The sequence below is a fragment of the Pinus tabuliformis genome, chromosome J (genome assembly GCF_031772625.1).
Source record: "Pinus tabuliformis cultivar Carrire ecotype Pingquan chromosome J, CPIR1, whole genome shotgun sequence".
NCBI classification, from domain to species: Eukaryota; Viridiplantae; Streptophyta; class Pinopsida; order Pinales; family Pinaceae; genus Pinus; species Pinus tabuliformis.
Genome location: NC_142295.1, coordinates 150898356 through 150917792, shown reverse-complemented (window position 1 = coordinate 150917792; position 19437 = coordinate 150898356).

Genomic DNA, 19437 nt, shown 5'->3' with positions numbered 1-19437 from the left:
GTGCCAAGCAATGGTGCCACATGTTTCCAGTGGTGTCCATTCATTCCTTCGAGCGGCTCATCAATAAGCTCCAACAATCATTTGACAGGTACAATTTTCAAGATGTGTTAAAGAGGATAAATGAGCTTAAGATGAGATCTGAAGAATCTTTAGAGGATTTTTCTTTCATATTTGTGCATCTTTCCTTTGAATTTCCTGAAAGTGATGTCAACTGGGCGTATTTGAATATAAATTTTCAATGATTAGTTCTAATTTCTTTACAAGATTCTCAATTAGAAACAAGTCATTTTTCGCATGAGTAGCATCATACTTTGCAGATTACAAAGTGTCCAAATTCTACCTGTAATTTTGTTTTTCCTATCTCTCTAAATCTAGAATGACCTCAAGCCCCCAAGGAAGAGATTAATGTTTGTGGCATTTATCAGCCTCCTCGTGACTTGTTAAATAATAAGATTTTGGTCTTAAACGTTTCAAACGATGAACAATGTTTTATGGGAAATGGATTTGATGGTCCCACCTCTAAATCCCTTGCACATTTTTTTGATCTTGAATGTAAAAATTACACAACATCTCTTCCTGCTGATGGAACCCCGAACGAGTCCATTTAACAAACATATCAATATATCCCAGGATCTTATGCACCTGCACATAATGTCTTTGGTCTTGTTTCAAGTAAAGTTGATTGTCCTATCAAATGCATGGACCACATCAGGCCTGCAAATCCATATTTCTCTTTGTCAAACATAAATGGGCAGGAGGTGAGTCCAGGTCCGATTGGTACCCCTTCAGCTAACCCTTTTCAGTCATTCTACCCTAATTTAGTCCATTGGTCTACTGCACTAATGTTTCCTTTAGATCATTCACATATTTATCTTGCTCGCATTGATTACAATCATGTACATGGGGGTGATGTTTCATAGTCAATGGATGCAGAGTCTGAGTCCCTTATGCTCGATATTTTCCACTTGCATTCTATGAAAGGTGAAGAAGAAGGCCACCCTCTTCAATCCCAATCCAAGAAGAGCCTTATGTGTCAGGTACCCATCTTGATCAGACTGGTGGTTTCAACAATTCACATTTTACCTAAAATATATTCACTCATGCCTCTGGTGATTATCCTACATATCCATCTATTGATGCTACAAAGCCCAAAAAATTTGATGACCCACCTTTCGAACATTTAAGGACTCATCAGGAAGTTGAAGCACTTTAGCTTCTGTTGATGGTTATGTCAGGTACTCACATTCCTGATGAGACCGCTAAACCAAGTCGAATTAGGGTTTTTGAAATTAGGGTTTCTGCACTTCATACTCCTCTCAACATCATCTCCCCAGATGAGAGCTCATCTTGGAACTCCTTTAAATCAAGAAATGTCTCTTTGAGAAAATCTTTCCATCACCTTTCAACTGATGTGCATCAACCTCTATACCCTAATTTGTTTGCTCAAGGGAGTACTCTAGCCATTGCCTCAAATCTTTTTGATTATTCTCAAGTGAGTACAGTATGCCAACATACATTATATAATGATGTTTTAAAATCTACTATATGGGAAGGTGCCAATTTCCTGACCTCCCCTCTACCTGACACTCTTTCAGTTGATTCAGTTCATTCTCGAGAATCTATAGAATCTCATTTGTCAAGCTACCAACCTATCAATATTCAGACATTGGAATGAATGCACAATACTTTCACTAATAGTTGTTCGGTCACAACCAATGATAACAATATGCATCCATCTTCAAATCTTGCGAAGCTACGAATATTTGATGGCGTTTCATTTGAAGGTTCATATTTTTGTCAGGACGATGAGGCTCTTTAGCTTCCACTGATGGTTATGTTAGGTTCTCACATCCGTGACGAAGTCTATGAACAATTTTAGAGTATGTTTTTTGTTTTTGAATCTTCAAGGATCTTAGTGACACCTGAAAAAGGCGCTCCTTTTTATGGTTATCATGTTGATCATCCTCTACATCATGATAAGGTTGTTGATTAGATTAATCTGGAATATTTCATTACTAGTTGGTAGTATCTTGCCTTACTTGCATTGGATTTAGGGTTAAGCATAAAGGGATGTATGTTATGGATGGATGACTATAAATTTCATGCTTGTGGTTTAGTTTACTAGGATTGGGTTGCAGTTTTCCTTGAAAGGTCTTCTCTAACATCTTTCCCTATAAGTGGACGAGATATTCTTTCTCTTGTTCTTGCTTTATAGGTAAGCATGTTATTTTTTGCACAACTCTTTCCACAAATTCTAATTGTTGTAATCTTTGTTTTTTCAAGTTGGGAACAGCTGCCATGGCTACATTCAAAGTTTTATTTCACATAACTTGACCTATGCTTTGGTTAATTTAGGATTTACGATTTAGGCTAGTTAGGTTTTAGTTTTTCTTATTACTTCACTGATTAGAATTTGCTTTATGATTTAAATTTGTCATGCTTCATTTTCTTTACTGTAGGTAGTTAGTTCCTTCCTTATTATTTTTTCACTTATGTCCTTTCATTTTTTTCTTGTTGCATGGCATTCACGAAATCTTTGCATATGCATTGCATTGGTCCTTTAATTTCAATTAGTTGATCTCTTATGCACATATCATTACATTGTGTAATTAGTCCTATTTGTTGCATTGCATCATAGACTTTCCTTCTTGCTTGGCACACACTAACCTTAGACCTAGCCTGGAAATTTCCTCTATGTTGCATGACACTACAATTTCCTTCATGAACCTGAAATTTTCAAACCTGTGGTGTCGTGAATAACTTTCTCACACCTTTTTCTCTCACTCAAAAGTTCATTGTTTCATCCTCTTCACACATGTTTGAAGCCCTAGGAGAGTTTCCTGGTCACCTAACCCTTGAACTAAAGCCCTAGCCCTAATGATGGTGTGAAGTTGTGATGGTTACACCAATGGGTAGCCTCTCTTGGAACCAGTCATCAAAGTTGCATCCTAGATATCTCTCCTACGAGTCTAATTTATTAACAAGGGAAATAAGAACAGATTGCTCATGGGGAACCCTAATAAGTTTTAATGACCTATACCCATAACCTGAAACTCATGCTCAGCATGGTCTTGATTGTTTCAATGACTTGTGTTCGTTGTTCACTTGCTAACTGGAAATGAGATGTGGAAGATTGGCATAAGGGAAAACCTAAATTAGGATATCTCTTAGTTTCTATCAAACAAGAAACAACCTCTCTTTCTTGTAAAATAAGTTGGGATCCCTCATTCACCTTGGTGCAATGAAGGTCTGGAAATAAGTGCAAATACACACATAAGAGAAAATGAAACCAAATAAAGGGTAAAGGATCGAGAAAGGCTTCTTGTGCAGAGAGGTAATGCAACAACTGCATCGAGGTACTAACCAGGCTTACTGGAAGTGAGGCAGCGTTTGTGATTTCTTGGAGTTACTCCACCGGGGCACACTCCAGGCTCACTGGCAGTGGAGCCACATTAGAAGATTACTTTTAAAATTCTAAATATAATAAGCCCTCTGACACGTTCTTCGAATCATCATCAACCACCGACACGTGTGAACTTTAATTGGGTGTTTACTAACTAGCAAGCCCTAGCGAAGAGACAAAGAGAATGCATATCTGCAAAGGTCGAGGCAACGCAAGAGGTGCCCATAGCTTCTGTTCGATATTCCCTTGCATCATTGTTCATGCTTGGACTACTGCAGGGGTGTTGACAGAGATATTGGGTTCTACCAGTGGCTCACCAATTGTTGTAGCAGCTATAACACCACCCAAATTTTTGGGCATATTCAAAATTTTGGGTACCCCACCACTCACCCGAAGCTTATAGGGTTTTGATAGAACCCTCAACCGGTCTCTTTCCCTGTGACCTGTTCTATCCACCCCCTTTGGTGCACCCATTCACGCATCACACATTGAATCCCCACATCATGTTTTGTCTCAAATACTAACCTCATGATGAGATTAGGGTTTCAAGGTTTTTTGTTTCAAAGATGCATTGAAAGTCCCCCTGTGGCCTCAAAAATAATCCTTCTATAGTTTACATCACAGATCAATGAAGGCCTTATGCGTGGGCATATATGTCTTCAAGTTGGCTTTCATTATGTTTCCCATATTAGGGTTTGGGAGAAACCCAAAATTGCTAAAAGAGAAGGCACATTATCATCAACATTGTTAGACATCATGGGGTGAATCATTCTGTACTGTATTCCCCTAGATTCATGGTTATTTTCCCCCATCTCAACATGTTCATTAGGGTCTTAATAATTTTTTCTTCCCATGACACCCTTGAAACCCTAGGTTGACATAGCTAAAATTTTCACCCCTCAAAAAGCATGTTCACTAGTGCTTCAAGGGACATTCTCTATAAATACATCATCCCCAAGGGAAACGTAGATATCAAAGTCAATGCCTATTGGTGGTACATTAATCCCTAGATTAGAAGTCACCTTAAAAGGAGAATTTGAAGCACAAATCTCTCAACCCATGCCACCAATAACATTTTCATTTCGGTTTCCTATGGTTCATGATCATTGACTAAATTATTTTCATTGTTATTTGTTTTCTTCCATGCTCTCACAAGAAAATAGTTGGCTTTTATGCTCTCACATGAAAATACCGATATTATGAACTAACTTATTTTCATTCCATCTCCTTTTTAGGAAATTAGTTGAAGATGACATATACTTTACAACAAGAACATTGAATAATCCCTTAACATAAAGATGGTGGCTTATATCACGATGAGGGGAATTAAATGGGACAATAAGTGAAGTGAGCATGGATACGCATCGATCGATGCATCTTGGCTCATCACAAAATGCATGGGGAGGCATGCATCAACATTATATTAGAACGGATGCTCTTTATGCATAGATATCCAATGAAATGTCAAAGGATATCATGATGAAACTCACATTTAAGGCCTCACATACATTTTCTCCGTATTAAAGTGGCACTCCTAAATGAATATACATGGCATGCATACACATCGATAGGTAACCTCAAAGGCATCCTCGACGATTCTGAACAGAGTGATTTTGGATTGGTTAAAGACATGCCTACCGATGTTTCTTAACGAAGGGTTTTAATAAAAACCAAACACCGAAGGCAAGGATTGTAGATTGCATTACCCAAGTATGAAATTATGGTCATATTTTCATCAAAAGAGTCATCCTGGGGTTTTTGGTAATCTCCATACTTGTGTAGCAGAATGGGAGGCTTTGGCACTAACGCAATATCTTACACACATGCCAAAACATTGTCACAAATCTACGGGAGAACATATTATAAGGATGGTAAGGACTGGTTGAGTGCCTTCAAACATTTGGTAGGTGCTATGTATTAATCGCCCATGGGAGTAAAATTGGATAGGGTGCATGCACCCCACGGAGGTTGTGCCACGCATCGACATGAGTTAGATGAGGTTAGAAATGTAGGGGTTTCCACAGAAGAACTACAAACTGCAAACCTTGTGAAAGTCAACACTTTTTTGAAAATGTGATGTTGTGAAACAAATAGGAAGAAACACATTAAAATGTAGGTAAGGTATCCCATGCATACCATGCAAGGTTTCATAAGGATTACACATTTCACCGTCGCCTAGAAGTCTCAAAATCACACCCGAAGAGGGTCGATGACTATGCGACCAGACCTGCCTTGCTGTTGTGTGATTTTCTTTTGAAGTCACCTAGTTACAAATCACAGTTGCAAAACACAATGATCAATGCAACATGTCCTATGCCGTGATCGTGCAACCCCTCCCAAGGTAGCTAAGTTGCAAAATCACACTTGGAGCAGGCAACAATCCATGTGACTTCTCTTCTTTCACGGCCATGCGACCGTTAAAGATATGGATGTAGACGATGATCTTGGAAGTGAGTTACATAAGGCCAATATGAAAGGAAGCCTACTTCATAACTTCTTTTGGAATTAAAAATTCTATTATGAAACCAGGTTAGAAAAATATAGAAGATAAATACAAATGCCTTAGAATTCAGCCTCTTCGAGGGGGTAACTTCTTTTACATTACACAAATGAACAATTCTTGGATGATACGAATGGAAAGACCTCCTTTCTATATATAGGAGTCTAAGGGGTCATAATATAATCAGAGCCGACCTAACAATAATAATGTAAGGGCACAATAATAACAATATTGGGCTTCTATGGGGCACAATAATAACAATACGGGGACTAAATGTGCACAACAATATAATAAAGGGTGTTACACTAAAATTTGTCACCATGACTATTTGCAGTCAGTATGGCTCCATCAATAGTCATACTGTCCTCCTTGGCAAGTCTTATACCTCTGCTCCTCATGTCAAACTCCAAAAAGAGAGAAAGCCTTTAAAAAATCAATATAACTCTGGTTCCGCACTTTCTCTTACTCTTACCTGCGTGCACGCACCTCAAGTACATAATACCTGCATACTTGTACGCTCTGTCTGTAAAGGGGTGGGTGCGTACCCCTGTAAAAGTCAAAAGGCACAAGTTTTACTTCAAAAAACTTACTTGCGGTCGATTCTAGAGCATTCTAGAAGATGGTTTGACGTGGATTGAGCGCCTCCAGATGGTTCATGCATCCCAATGAAAGAGGAACTTATCCCATGAAGAGGGGAGCTATCCCTTTGAAAGAGGGGCTTATCCCATTAATGGTGGACCTGTTTAACTTCCTCCAAAGCATTATAAATACAGGCATTGGGCCAGAGGCAAGGAGGTTGAAAGCTGAACATTCCTAAGGGTAGATGCTGCTGAAATTAGGACTCCCTTATAGAGCTTGAGAGGAGATTCCAATCCTTTCTTAGCTTCATTTGGAAGTGGGTGAGCTGATCAAAGTAGAGGAGAACTCTTGCTGGACCCTGGGAGGGACCTGCACAACACCAAGGCATTGGTTGTAATGGTTTCTTTTGTTTCCAATGAATACAATTAAGTTCATTTTTCTCAACAAGTTGTTATATATAATTTGTTTCATAAACTCCTTGGTCTTTATGATGAATATGTTTTATTATATGAGTTATTCAGGTGCTATGTAATCGTTTGCTTGTTAGTGAATGCAGGCTTCAAGGAGAAGGAGCTCATTTGGATCAAAGAGGCTTGGCTGCTACAAACAGCGTTGGACTAGAGGTAAGCCTTAAACACCTAGTTGCTTTTATTTTAAATGCATATTTAGGGAAAGATAGTGCTTGATTGTTTTGTTTGTCACTAGAAAAGCCTTGTTTTCTAGGGAGGTCGGTTTTGTCCGCAAAATTGACTCTTTCCGCATGACAAAATGGTGACTCCACTGGGGAATCCATGGATTTGATTGATTTCTCTTTTGATTGATACTTTGACCAGAGAAACTGTATTTTCTGTTTCTGTTTTTGACTTGATGATTGTGGGATTGGGTGCATTTAGTTAATTTTGAGTTAGTTTTTATTTTTCATAGTTTTGGGAGAGGTATGCACCCTCTGAGTTAAGCACAGTGCGTACCTGTACGCATTTTTGCTTTGTGCACAGAGCATGGACGCACCTGTGTAAACAGGTTGCCTGCGTACCCTGTCAGAAATTTGAGAAATGTTAAATTTTTTTCTTTTTTATCAGTTTAGAATTTGTTTATAGGTTTTAGCCACTGCCCAGACCTACATGTGACTTGTCAGAAACTTTCCTTGGTTAATTCCATTGGCATTCCTGTTTTAAGTTTTTATCAATTGGGTGTTTTGAGTCTCTTTTTTGAGAAATTCTTAATTTGATTTCCTTTGGTCATTACTTGGAGGTTTGTCTCAGTCTTTTCACAATTTTGTTTTTGCATGAGTGTTAATCGCCTTTGAGTGTTTTTATTTTTGATCTTTGGAACTCTCACCCAATTTTCTCGAATTGCACTTGATTGGTTCTTAGATTACATTAGAATCATCTTGTGTTTGAGAATTCTCTTGCATAGATCACATTTGCATAATTAGAATTCTCATTTTCAGAATATGAATGAAAAATGTGCATAGATTACATTTGCATACTTTTCAAATGAATTGTGCATAGATTACAATTTCATAGTTTACATTCTGAAAAATCAATCGTAGATTTAGATCAGTTTTCTTTGATTTGAATTTACACAAAAAAAAAAAAAAAAAAACTTTTTGGAATTGATTTGCATTAGTTTTTCTTGATGAAATTAGTGCATTAGAGAATTTGTTATATTTTCTCTTAGTGATCAGTTTTTTGCATTGTTGGAAGTGAATGGAAACTCTCTCCTTACTTTAGTTAGGATTCATCGAATTGAAAGGATTACATTATCATATTCGATTGCATTCAGTTTTGAGTCGGGTCATAACACCATTGGTTTCGTATCCATTTACCCCTTTGAGTAATAACAGCCTAAATAACACAGTGCTTAATTAAAATTCATCTAGTAATTTTTACATTTCTAGGGCTCTGATACACCAACATAGCTTAGGCTAGTGTCTTGGAGTAGGAGAGTAATTAACTCTCCAAGACAGTAAAAACAAACAAGTAGCTGTATCTTGTGGTAGGGAAGAAATCCAATTGTTTCATTTATGCTCTGGGAAAGCTCCTCTTAAAGGAGAAGCACGAGATCGTGTCCGAACCAGTGTGGGAATCAATCCTTCCTCATTGGGAACAACGCCAGATATTCACGTATTAAAAATGGTAAACCTCGGATTAACCATTGTCGAGGAGCCTGGGGTCACTTGTTGGTAAACCTTGGATTATGTCAAGGAGCCTTCAAGGGGATTGAGCTTGCTACTCTGCCCTTGCGTGCGTATCGGATCATAGACTATTCCCCCAGGTATATTTGTTTCAGTTGGTAACCTTAGTGGCCATATTCTTTAGGATTCTTCCTAAGGTGATAGTGGTGGGAAGATCCCACTGTACCTGGAGCAGACGTCGACTAGATTCACTTGGATTTTCTGGGGTGTTCTCTTCACTCGAGACAGTTTAGTGGAGGAACTTGTGCTAGTCTATTCATTAAGCAGGTTGTCGGGGTAACTGTTTCAACCGCTATTTCTGCATTAAATTCTGCGACGTTGGATTTCATCACCAACTAGTGTTTTTGGTACAGAAAGTTACTGTTTGTGTGTGGTTTGACTCCTAGATTTGATAGTGCGTGTTAATTTGTTTATTTTTACTTTTAGGGACCATAGGTGTGAATTGTGAATTGTTAATTTTAGTTTTAAATTGTTAATAAAATTCACTGAAGTTGAATATAATGGCAACTGTTCCGGAATTTACCAACCTAGGAACCCCTCTTAACGAGGATCCTAGTACTTTTCCTTTCTTTGGAAATGTTGGTCCTCCTTATATGGCTACTTTGTCATTACCTGGATTTACAATAGGATTACCGATATGGTTATTTTCAACTTCGTTGGCCCAAAATACTCCAATTGTTCCACCTCAACCAAATGCTTCACCTCAACAGAGTTCACCATCTCAACATCACCAACCTTCTGTTGACCCTTTACCTTCTTCGCCTAATTTTTCTTCCTCCATTTCTTCCTCTTCGCTTGGTAAAAGCCTCGATGCTAGTAACTAGGTGCCTAAGAAGAAGAAGAAAGGGAAGAAGAAGAAGAAGAAGAAGAAGAAGAAGAAGCAAGCTAAGAAAGAAGTCAACCAACCAACCACGACTGTAAGTGTTAGTTGTGTTGAGGAAAACTCCGACATGCATCGTAAACCCAAATACCCTTGCAGGCTTTGTAAGGGTGACCACTTCCTTATCAATTGTCCTGGTATTCCAAAGGTCTTGGAAGTATGGTCAGAAAAATCACATCAACTTTCCATTGATCCATCAACCAGTGATAGTCAGGTTCCTGGGAAAAAGGGTAAAGTTAGGTTTCCTTGTAAGTTATGCAAAGCGAGTCATCCAACTCACATTTGCCCTCACATGGATGAAGCCTCGAAATTGTTGGAAAACCTTACTGTTCCACAGCAAGAATTTCCAACTGGTTACCGTAAAATTTCTCCCAACCTACCGTCAATTGACGGAGTGATTGATCAAATTTCAAGTACAGTCAATCACACTCTTCCATTGGAGAGTGAAACTCATGTCACTCAGGTTGATGATCCATTAGTTGATCAGGTGGTCGATTCAATTTCACATTTGGTCGATCACACTCTCCCTTTCGAGAGTGAATTTCATACCGCTCAGGTTCTTCTTGTTACATCAGATTCTTCTATGCCGGGGGGCATTTCACCTGTTTCTACAGAACCCCCTCCAAGTACTGAGGTCTTTTCCTTTGATTGGAATAGACTAATAGAACCTCGTCTTCCTTCCTCCATCCCTTTCCAAATCATTGTCAAGGCTGGTGGTAGGGACATACATCGTACACAGGTAGATGAAGGTGCTTCTGTTAGTATTTTATCCTCAACTGTTTGGAAAGCTTTGGGTTCCCCTCAGCTTGCGCCTATTACACAGAATCTGAAAGCTTTTAACATAACCATTAGTGAACCTTTAGGGATCCTTCCTAAGTTTTCTATTACCTTGGAAGGTAAAACTGTCTGTATTGATCTTATGGTAGTTCGAGGTCCCTTGGATTTCAATTTACTCCTTGGGCGAGACTATGTTTATGCAGTGAAAGCTGTCGTATCGACACTCTTTCGCGTGATGTCTTTCCCTCACAATGGAAATATTGTGACTGTAGACCAGCTTTCGTTCCCTAGTCTTGTTTCAACTACCAATAATATGACACCCCTAAATGTTCCTGATTCTAAAGTGGTATCTACCCCGCCACGGGTTAATTATGTGGTAACTGGTCCCATGTTTTCAGTTACCGATGTAAGTGAGCCTCTCACTGTTTGCTCATCTTCCTTTGATTTAGATCCGGTAACTGACATGGAAAACTCTATGGGATTACTTGAACGTGGTGTTCTTATCCCTTTTGAGTCCCTTGACATGTGTTCCTTCCAGAGAACTATTCTTCCTTCTGATGAAGACCTTTTGGAAGCCATGATCAAGGTGTGTCCATTGACATGTCTTTCTTCTAGTTGGAAGCCATGATCAGTGTTTGCGAGGATAGTTTTTTCCCGTATCAACCTCGTTAAAAAATGGAATAGGCTGTCGCGAGGATAGTTTTTTCCTGTATCAACCTCGTTAAAAAATTAAATAGGTTGTAGCGAGGATAGTTCCTTTTCCTATGCCAACCTCGTTAAAAAATGAAACAGGTGTCCACGAGGAAAGTTCCTTTTACTTTGTCGACCTTGTTAAAAAATGAATCAGTGAGTATGAGGACAGTTCTTTTCCTGTGTCAACCTCGTTAAAAAATGAATCAGTTGGTTAGAGCATAGTTCCTTGTCTTGTGTCAAGCTCGTTAAAAAATGAATCAAGGTTTTTAGAGTAGAGTTTTTGTTAGGTAGATTGTAGAGAGTAGTTATGAGCATAGTTCCTTATCTTGTGTCAAGCTCGTTTAAAAATGAAACAAGGGTTTAGAGGATAGTTCCTGTTACTGAGTCAACCTCGTTAAAAAATGAATCAGGTTCGAGGAAAGTTCCTGTTACTGCGTCAACCTCGTTAAAAAATGAATCAGGCTCGAGGATAGTTCCTTGTCTTGTGTCAACCTCGTTAAAAGATGAAACAAGGATAGGTTAATTAGGTAGATTGTAGAGAGTAGTTATGAGCAGAGTTACTTATCTTGTGTCAAGCTCATTTAAAAATGAAACAAGGGTTTTGAGGATAGTTCTTTTCTTGTGTCAACCTCACTAAAAAATGAAACAACTCCCACAAGTCTTTCCAAGATCTTGAAAGTAAAGCTTCATTTCATCCAACTGGTTGAATGAAATGAAGCTGGGGGGCATGCTCTCTAGCAGTTATGCTTAGGGGGCATCAAGCACAGTTTTCTTTCTGTTTCAAGCTTGTGTAAAAATGAAACTACTCTGAAGCATAGTTTTTCTCTGTTTCAAGCTTTTGTAAAAATGAAACCTATCTCGAGTCAATTTCAGTTATTTTCAAGACTCGTTAAACTCATGAAAATACCGAGATTATTTTGCTATCTTTCATTCTCGTAAAACAAATGAAAATGCCGAGTTCTTTCTGTCTTTTCCTGCTCATAAATTAAATTGAAAGTCGGCCATATGAGTACATTTTTATCATTTTTTCGAACTCATTAAAACTTACGAAAAAGTGAAAACCATGAGTACATTTTTGTCATTTTTTCGAACTCATTAAAACTTACAAAAAAATGAATCCTTGGAGTTCTCTTTTAAGCCCTTTTTAGACTCTCAAAATATGAAAAGATTGCCGAGTTTTTCTTTTTAAACTCGTTAAAACGGAACTAAAAAGACGGTCCACTTACAGCCCTTTTCCGACCGTAAAAACATGAAAAGATTGCCGGATTTTTGTCGTTTCGAATTCGATATTGGTTATAAAACAATGTGTCGTTGATCGCTTTTTTGCTTTTTCGAATCAGTGACACTAATAATGAAAAGTACTCCTTGGTCGTAAAAGATCAAGCGGTTCTCTCAAGTATTATTTTATACTTTTTTGGGTTTGGGAGACACAAATTTACGAAAAAGGTCAACCCTGGAGTCTTCTTAAGTTTTTCAGACTCTCTAAAATTGAAAAACACCGAGTTTCTCCTATACTGGACTCGTTAAAATTTCACAGTAAAGGACCTGTCCGATTACAAACAGGAACGGACCACTCCTTCTTAGGGTTCGAATCTAAACTAAGTTGGACTCATCCGAAGGATGAGCTTATAATCAAGCAAATGTTATCCTCCTCAAGCTTGTAAAAAATAAAGAGGTGCTTGCCAGAAATGGTGGGGGAAAAGAGAGAAAAATGAGCCTATTTGTTATCCTTTGTCTCGGAAAAACCTTATCACCACTCTTGAACACGACACTTTTCATTCACCTGGGTTGGGAAATCCTTTGCCTAACAGTTGATCAAACCACATTGAAAGTCTTCAGCCGATTTCTGGGTATTAACTTTGGGTCAATTGTCACCAAGCCATCTGTTGTGTCGTTATGTGTTCAAGAGGTCAATGCAAATAAACCATTCATTTGCAAAATACCTGTCATCCATCTTGACCATCCCTGAGTCAGTCCTTACAACTACATTTCTTCAACTTGATCTATGATTTCGTGTTGTGGGCTTGCCTGCAACGGATCGCTTTCTATCGACATCAGCACATTATCTAGAAAGATGATCTAGGAATCGTCAGTACCTTGAAATCTGCATGCCTCAATGGCATGTTTCTCGCCTTTGATGACAGTTTACATCAATGACTTTCGATCAAGGGATTCTGTGACATGTTCGACATCAACACATTTATTCACATCTCACAGATTGTACTAGGTACTTTGAGAGCCATTGACATCACTGGTGGTTTCTCTCACACTTGTTAACAATTTACATCATTGACTGGTAATCAAGTGGTTTCTACCATGTTCGACATCAACTCATTTATTCGCATGGATACAATCGTACTATTTTGGGAAGCAGAAATGAAGACCCTGGATCTAGTTTCCGCCATCCAAGTTGCGAGGAGTTTTGTATTCATTATACAGTAGACTAATCATAAACAGATGGCTGCGTCCATACTGTGTCTACATGAGTCTATGATTATGATGTATTGCAAAATCATTCCTATATCAGAGCAGTAGTTAGTTTGTTAGTTAAATTTTTTGATCTGAGTATGGGAATGCCTACCTCAGCGATGATATGATCTCATATATGTATTTTGTGTTGAATATTTGTAGGTTCCAACTGGGCTCTCCACAAGATAATCCTCGAAATGATAAAGTGCTTCACCCTTCCTAGATGATATGAAACCCTAATCTACTACTGACCTCGCACTTTAGGGGGCAATCTGTTACACTAAAATTTGTCACCATGACTATTTGCAGTCAGTATGGCTCCATCAATAGTCATACTGTCCTCCTTGGCAAGTCTTATACCTCTACTCCTCATGTCAAACTCCAAAAAAGAGAGAAAGCCTTTAAAAAATCAATATAACTTTGGTTCCGCACTTTCTCTTACTCTTACCTGCGTGCACGCACCTCAAGTACATAATACCTGCATACTTGTACGCTCTGTCTATAAAGGGGTGGGTGTGTACCCCTGTAAAAGTCAAAAGGCACAAGTTTTACTTCAAAAAAATTACTTGCGGTCGATTCTAGAGCATTCTAGAAGATGGTTTGACGTGGATTGAGCGCCTCCAGATGGTTCATGCATCCCAATGAAAGAGGAACTTATCCCATGAAGAGGGGAGCTATCCCTTTGAAAGAGGGGCTTATCCCATTGATGGTGGACCTGTTTAACTTCCTCCAAAGCATTATAAATACAGGCATTGGGCCAGAGGCAAGGGAGGTTGAAAGCTGAACATTCCTAAGGGTAGATGCTGCTGAAATTAGGACTCCCTTATAGAGCTTGAGAGGAGAGATTCCAATCCTTTCTTAGCTTCATTTGGAAGTGGGTGAGCTAATCAAAGTAGAGGAGATCTCTTGCTGGACCCTGGGAGGGACCTGCACAACACCAAGGCACTGGTTGTAATGGTTTCTTTTGTTTCCAATTAATACAATTAAGTTCATTTTTCTCAACAAGTTGTTATATATAATTTGTTTCATAAACTCCTTGGTCTTTATGATGAATATGTTTTATTATATGAGTTATTCAGGTGCTATGTAATTGTTTGCTTGTTAGTGAATGCAGGCTTCAAGGAGAAGGAGCTCATCTGGATCGAAGAGGCTTGGCTGCTACAAATAGCGTTGGACTAGAGGTAAGCCTTAAACACCTGGTTGCTTTTATTTTAAATGCATATTTAGGGAAATATAGTGCTTGATTGTTTTGTTTGTCACTAGAAAAGCCTTGTTTTCTAGGGAGGTCGGTTTTGTCCGCAAAATTGACTCTTTCCGCATGACAAAGGGGTTGTACTAATAACAATAAGGGGTTACACTAGTAGTATAGGGACCTAACATGCCCTGCTCCTTCAAAAAGTATTGTCCTCAACGCTTGAGTAGTTCTTGATGCTTCTATATAAAATTCTTGTCCTCCCATGTGGAATCTTCTGCGGGTAAGTTCTTCCACTTGATGAGATACTCTGAAATTGAGTATTTTTGTAGATGTCAAGTTCTTGTTTCTGTGACTGCTCCAGGTTACAATATGATTTTTTCTTCCTCGTCAAGTTTTGGCAATGTTGTTTGAACTGGGATCTTCTGCAACTTTTGAATGAGTGGCCACACTTCTTCACCCTTCTTCCATTCATCCCTTTCTTCGCTTATCCAATCTGGTTGGATAATAGAAATAGCACAAAACAATGGTTCCACATCCTCATCCTTTCTTGAGTGTGCATCTGCAACAACATTTTACTTCCCTTTTTTGTAGATGATGTCAAAGTCATAACCCAACATACTTGTGACCCATTTTTCTGTTCTTCTAAAGATAATCTTTGTTCTAAAAAGTATTTAAGACCATCATGATCCATTTTTACCTTGAAGTGTCTTCCCATTAGGTAAGGTCACCATCTCTTAAGTGCATTTAGTATAGCCAACATTTCCTTCTTATAAATAGCTTGCTTGAGATGTAGCCGTAAAAATACCCAATATCCTACATCAAAACTTCTTTCACTTTGATGTTGATCTGCCTGTTGTTTCATTCGATTATGCACCAAAGTGGTGTTATCCTTTAAATGTTGGAGAACTTGTTGTTGATGCTCGATGTGATCTTCCACTGCTTGAATATTTTTCTTCTTGATATGTCCTTCTATCTTGAGAGTTTCAAGACTAGTAATTTCTTCCAATTCATTACAAGATATGGTCAGATACATTTCTTGATGCTCGATGTGATCTTTCACTTATTCAAAAGTTTTCTTCTTGTTATGTCCTTCTATCTTGATAGTTTCAGTGGTAATTCCAGCCAATGCATTACAGGATATGGTTAAATTCATTTCTTATTTCTCGATGTGATATTTCACTTCTTGCACCTTTTTCTTCTTTATATGTCCTTCTATATTGAGATTTTGAGTAGTGGTAATTCTTGCCAGTGCTTTACAAGATATGGTAAGATTAATTTCTTCTTTCTCTAGGGTTGGTTCCTGGTGTATATCCTATTCTTTTGACATTTCTTGATCCTTTTCTTCCTCCTCTTCACAATCTATGTAAAATAATTTCCTTTCAGGACAGTTGTGACCTTTAGTGTATTTTCTATCACAATTTTAACAAAGCCCTTTTTTCTATTTTTTCTTCCAATTGTTGTCATGTAAACCTTGTAGGTTGTGGAAGGCTAGGAGCAAAAAAACTTCCATATTTATAGTTGTGAGTGGTAGGATTCCTTGTTTCCATAATTTGGCTTTCAATTTTTCTTGCCAACCTGAATGCCTTCTCCAATGAATGATGTTCCCAAAGACAAACCTCATGTTGAATGTTATCCTTTAAAGTTGCTATGAAGAAATCAATCCTTTTCTTCTTTGGAATATCATTTACCCTTATATTCAATTTTTCAAAATCCTTAATGTGCTCTGCCATTGAACCCTTTTGTTTGAGATTTATAAATTGGCTTAAGAAGGTGTTACTCGTTGTATCCTCATAATGTGCTATCATTTCTTCCATGAAAATTGACCAAGTGACAAGTGCTTTACGAGAACAAAGCCCTTTATACCATAAAAATTGATTCGGTTCTAAATATAAATATGTAATATGTACCTTTTGTAACAGTTGCACTTCATGTAGATCAACATATTGCTCCATCTGTAGTATCCAATTTACCATAAGTTTGCCATTAAACTTACTCATATTGCTTTTTCTTGATTTAGGAGCTCAATATTGAATCTTCTGTAAATCTATAATTTTAGATCTCCAACGTCTAAAATTGCATCCTCTTGTAGCCCTCTGAGTTCTCTTTTGAATCCTACAAGTCTGATCAATATTGGATTCTTTATGGAATGTAGGTTTTAACCCTGTACAGAAATTACTTGCATATGAATTCTAAAACACAGAAAATAAACAATGCGAGAGCATAACACATAAAACACATATACACAGAGATTTTCCCCTGGATCCCAAAACTGGGACTACCAGCTTGAATTTTCATTATATTCCTTTCAATGTTACAATACATATTTATACATGCCGAAGCATCCAATACCATGGACCGAGAACCATCGCGTCCAAAACCATGGATCGAAAACCATAGGTAGGTTCGCCCAACCTAATATAGGGTCCACCCGTAGAGGGGGGCTACCCGCCCCCCTCAAACCCCCCAGACAGGGGGGCTGCCGCCCCCCTGTGACCCCCCAACAATCCAACAATCTCCCACTTGTTGTTTTCTTTCCACAGGGGGCCACAGGAGAGCTTAGTCATTTTTCCAACCCTGAAATGCCCATTGTTTCTCTATGTTGACACCTGATCTTCATGATTGGGAATTTTATGTAAATAAATAAATTGGGAAGGTGAACAGTCATCGGGAGATGAACTGAACAATCACTCCCTATTGTATATAACAATGGGTTACCTATGGAATAATACACCAATCAGTTTTTCTGAGTTTTTCTGCCAAGTCTGGAGTTACTCCTGGCCTAACATGGTATCAGAGCCAGCTCCTTTTTTTAGCCTTTATGTCCTTGTAACTCATGGTCTGCTCCACTACTCCCCATATAATTCAATAACTGATTACCTTACCTGCTTCTGTCTGCCATCACTACGCTCTCTATCTGATATTCCTCTGACATGGTATCTCTGCGCTCTCTGACTAACATGAACGCCTGAGACTGCGCACTGCCTGGTTTGAATGCCTGCGTTATCTGATATTTTTCTGTCCCAATTTTGTAAAACTATACAGAGACTGTGCACTATTTTTTTTATGAGCGTATCTTACCTTTTCAGCATCCATATTGAATTGAGCACTGAGCTATTCAGCGTTAATGCATATCTTACTGGTTACCATTGAACGCACTTCTAGTCGAGTCATTTGTCATCTCATTTCATTCTCTACCATTACCACATCCCCATCTCTTTCAAACGTTACACGTACAATTGCCTCATTGTTTAGCTGAAACATTGGGCGGATATTTTTGTTTATGAATCGTGAAAAACGTATTGCAGGACGATCCCTTGATCTCCTCCGAACGATTACACGCCTCGTATTCCCATCAGGATCTATGAACTTTATTGTGCCATGATACATCATAGTGATTACTATTAATGGATTCCTATGAAACAATGGAAAGGTTATCGATGGATGGTCTCTGTCAGTGAAAGTGAGGAATTGGGGTCACAGTGTCAAGTAGGCGAGTTTTGCACATCATTGTAATCAATCCCCATGTCTAGTGTTGGTGCTGAGGTTGACATGCGTACTGCCGCGGGTGTTCAAGAAAAGGGTGGTGGCATGTGTTGATAGCTGATGCTTCGGTCCGTGGGGTGCGTTCCAGAAGACGGTGGGGATGCGCTGGTAAATATGCTTGTGGACACATGGTTAGGTTAACTGTGGAGCTCGCTTACCAGGTGGTTGCTTTCCTGTAAATCTGAAAAGCATTCATGAAGTGATTAATCCAAACGATCAAGAACTCTTGGATGCTCGAGACAATAATGGTTGGGGTGAGACTTGAACAAGCGACATTGAGATTTACATTTTATACACCATTTTAATTTATCGTTATTTTGTTGCGCTGGACTGAATAATATTTTGCCTCTTTTAAAGTCTGGTCAATATACAGAGGTGTGAATATTGTATGGTGAATGGTGTCAAATAACATTTTCAAATGCTGCTGTTTCATTGGTGGGGTGAGCGTGGAATGAAATTTTATTAATTTTTATGGCAATATGTTATATGCTTGAGAAGTGGAAGGTATAACATATATATTGTTTCTCTATCAGCAGAAGTTTTACTTACAGAATGCATTCAATCATATCCATGGTGGGAATAGTTCTCACTGGCAAGGAGAACTATCCTGAATGGTCCCGGATGGTAAAACACACCCTCATCTACAATGAGTTGTGGAAAGGAGTGTGTGTCGGAGAAGAAGACAAAGACCCAGTGTAGCCTACATCAGACAAAGAGCTCGTCATTTGGGAAAATAAGAACAGCAAAGCCTATGCATTAATTGCAGCATCTGTAAATGAAGAAGTAAGTCGCCATATTTCATCATATTCAACTGCCTTTGAAGCTTTACAAAAACTGAAAGAACTCTATGACTCACATTCTGCACTTGAAGTTGTTCAGCTCATGATTAAACTCTTCACTCTTGAACTGAAAAATAATGATCCTCTTGCTCTTGCATCTGAAGTAAAATCCATAATGCATGATATCAAATCCACTAAGGTTGAGCTGGATATTCCTCTTATTGCTTTTCTCAAGGCACTCTACCCTACTTACTCCAATTATCTTGAGTCTTTACAAGCAAATGGAAATCTTAAAGATATAACCTTTGACACTCTTATGAAAAAGTTTGCTGAAAGAGAGAAAGCCTTTGGAAAGAAGACAGTCCCTGAATCTTCTGAAGAGACTGTTTTCCTTGCTCATAAAGAAAAGCATCCTGCTCAAG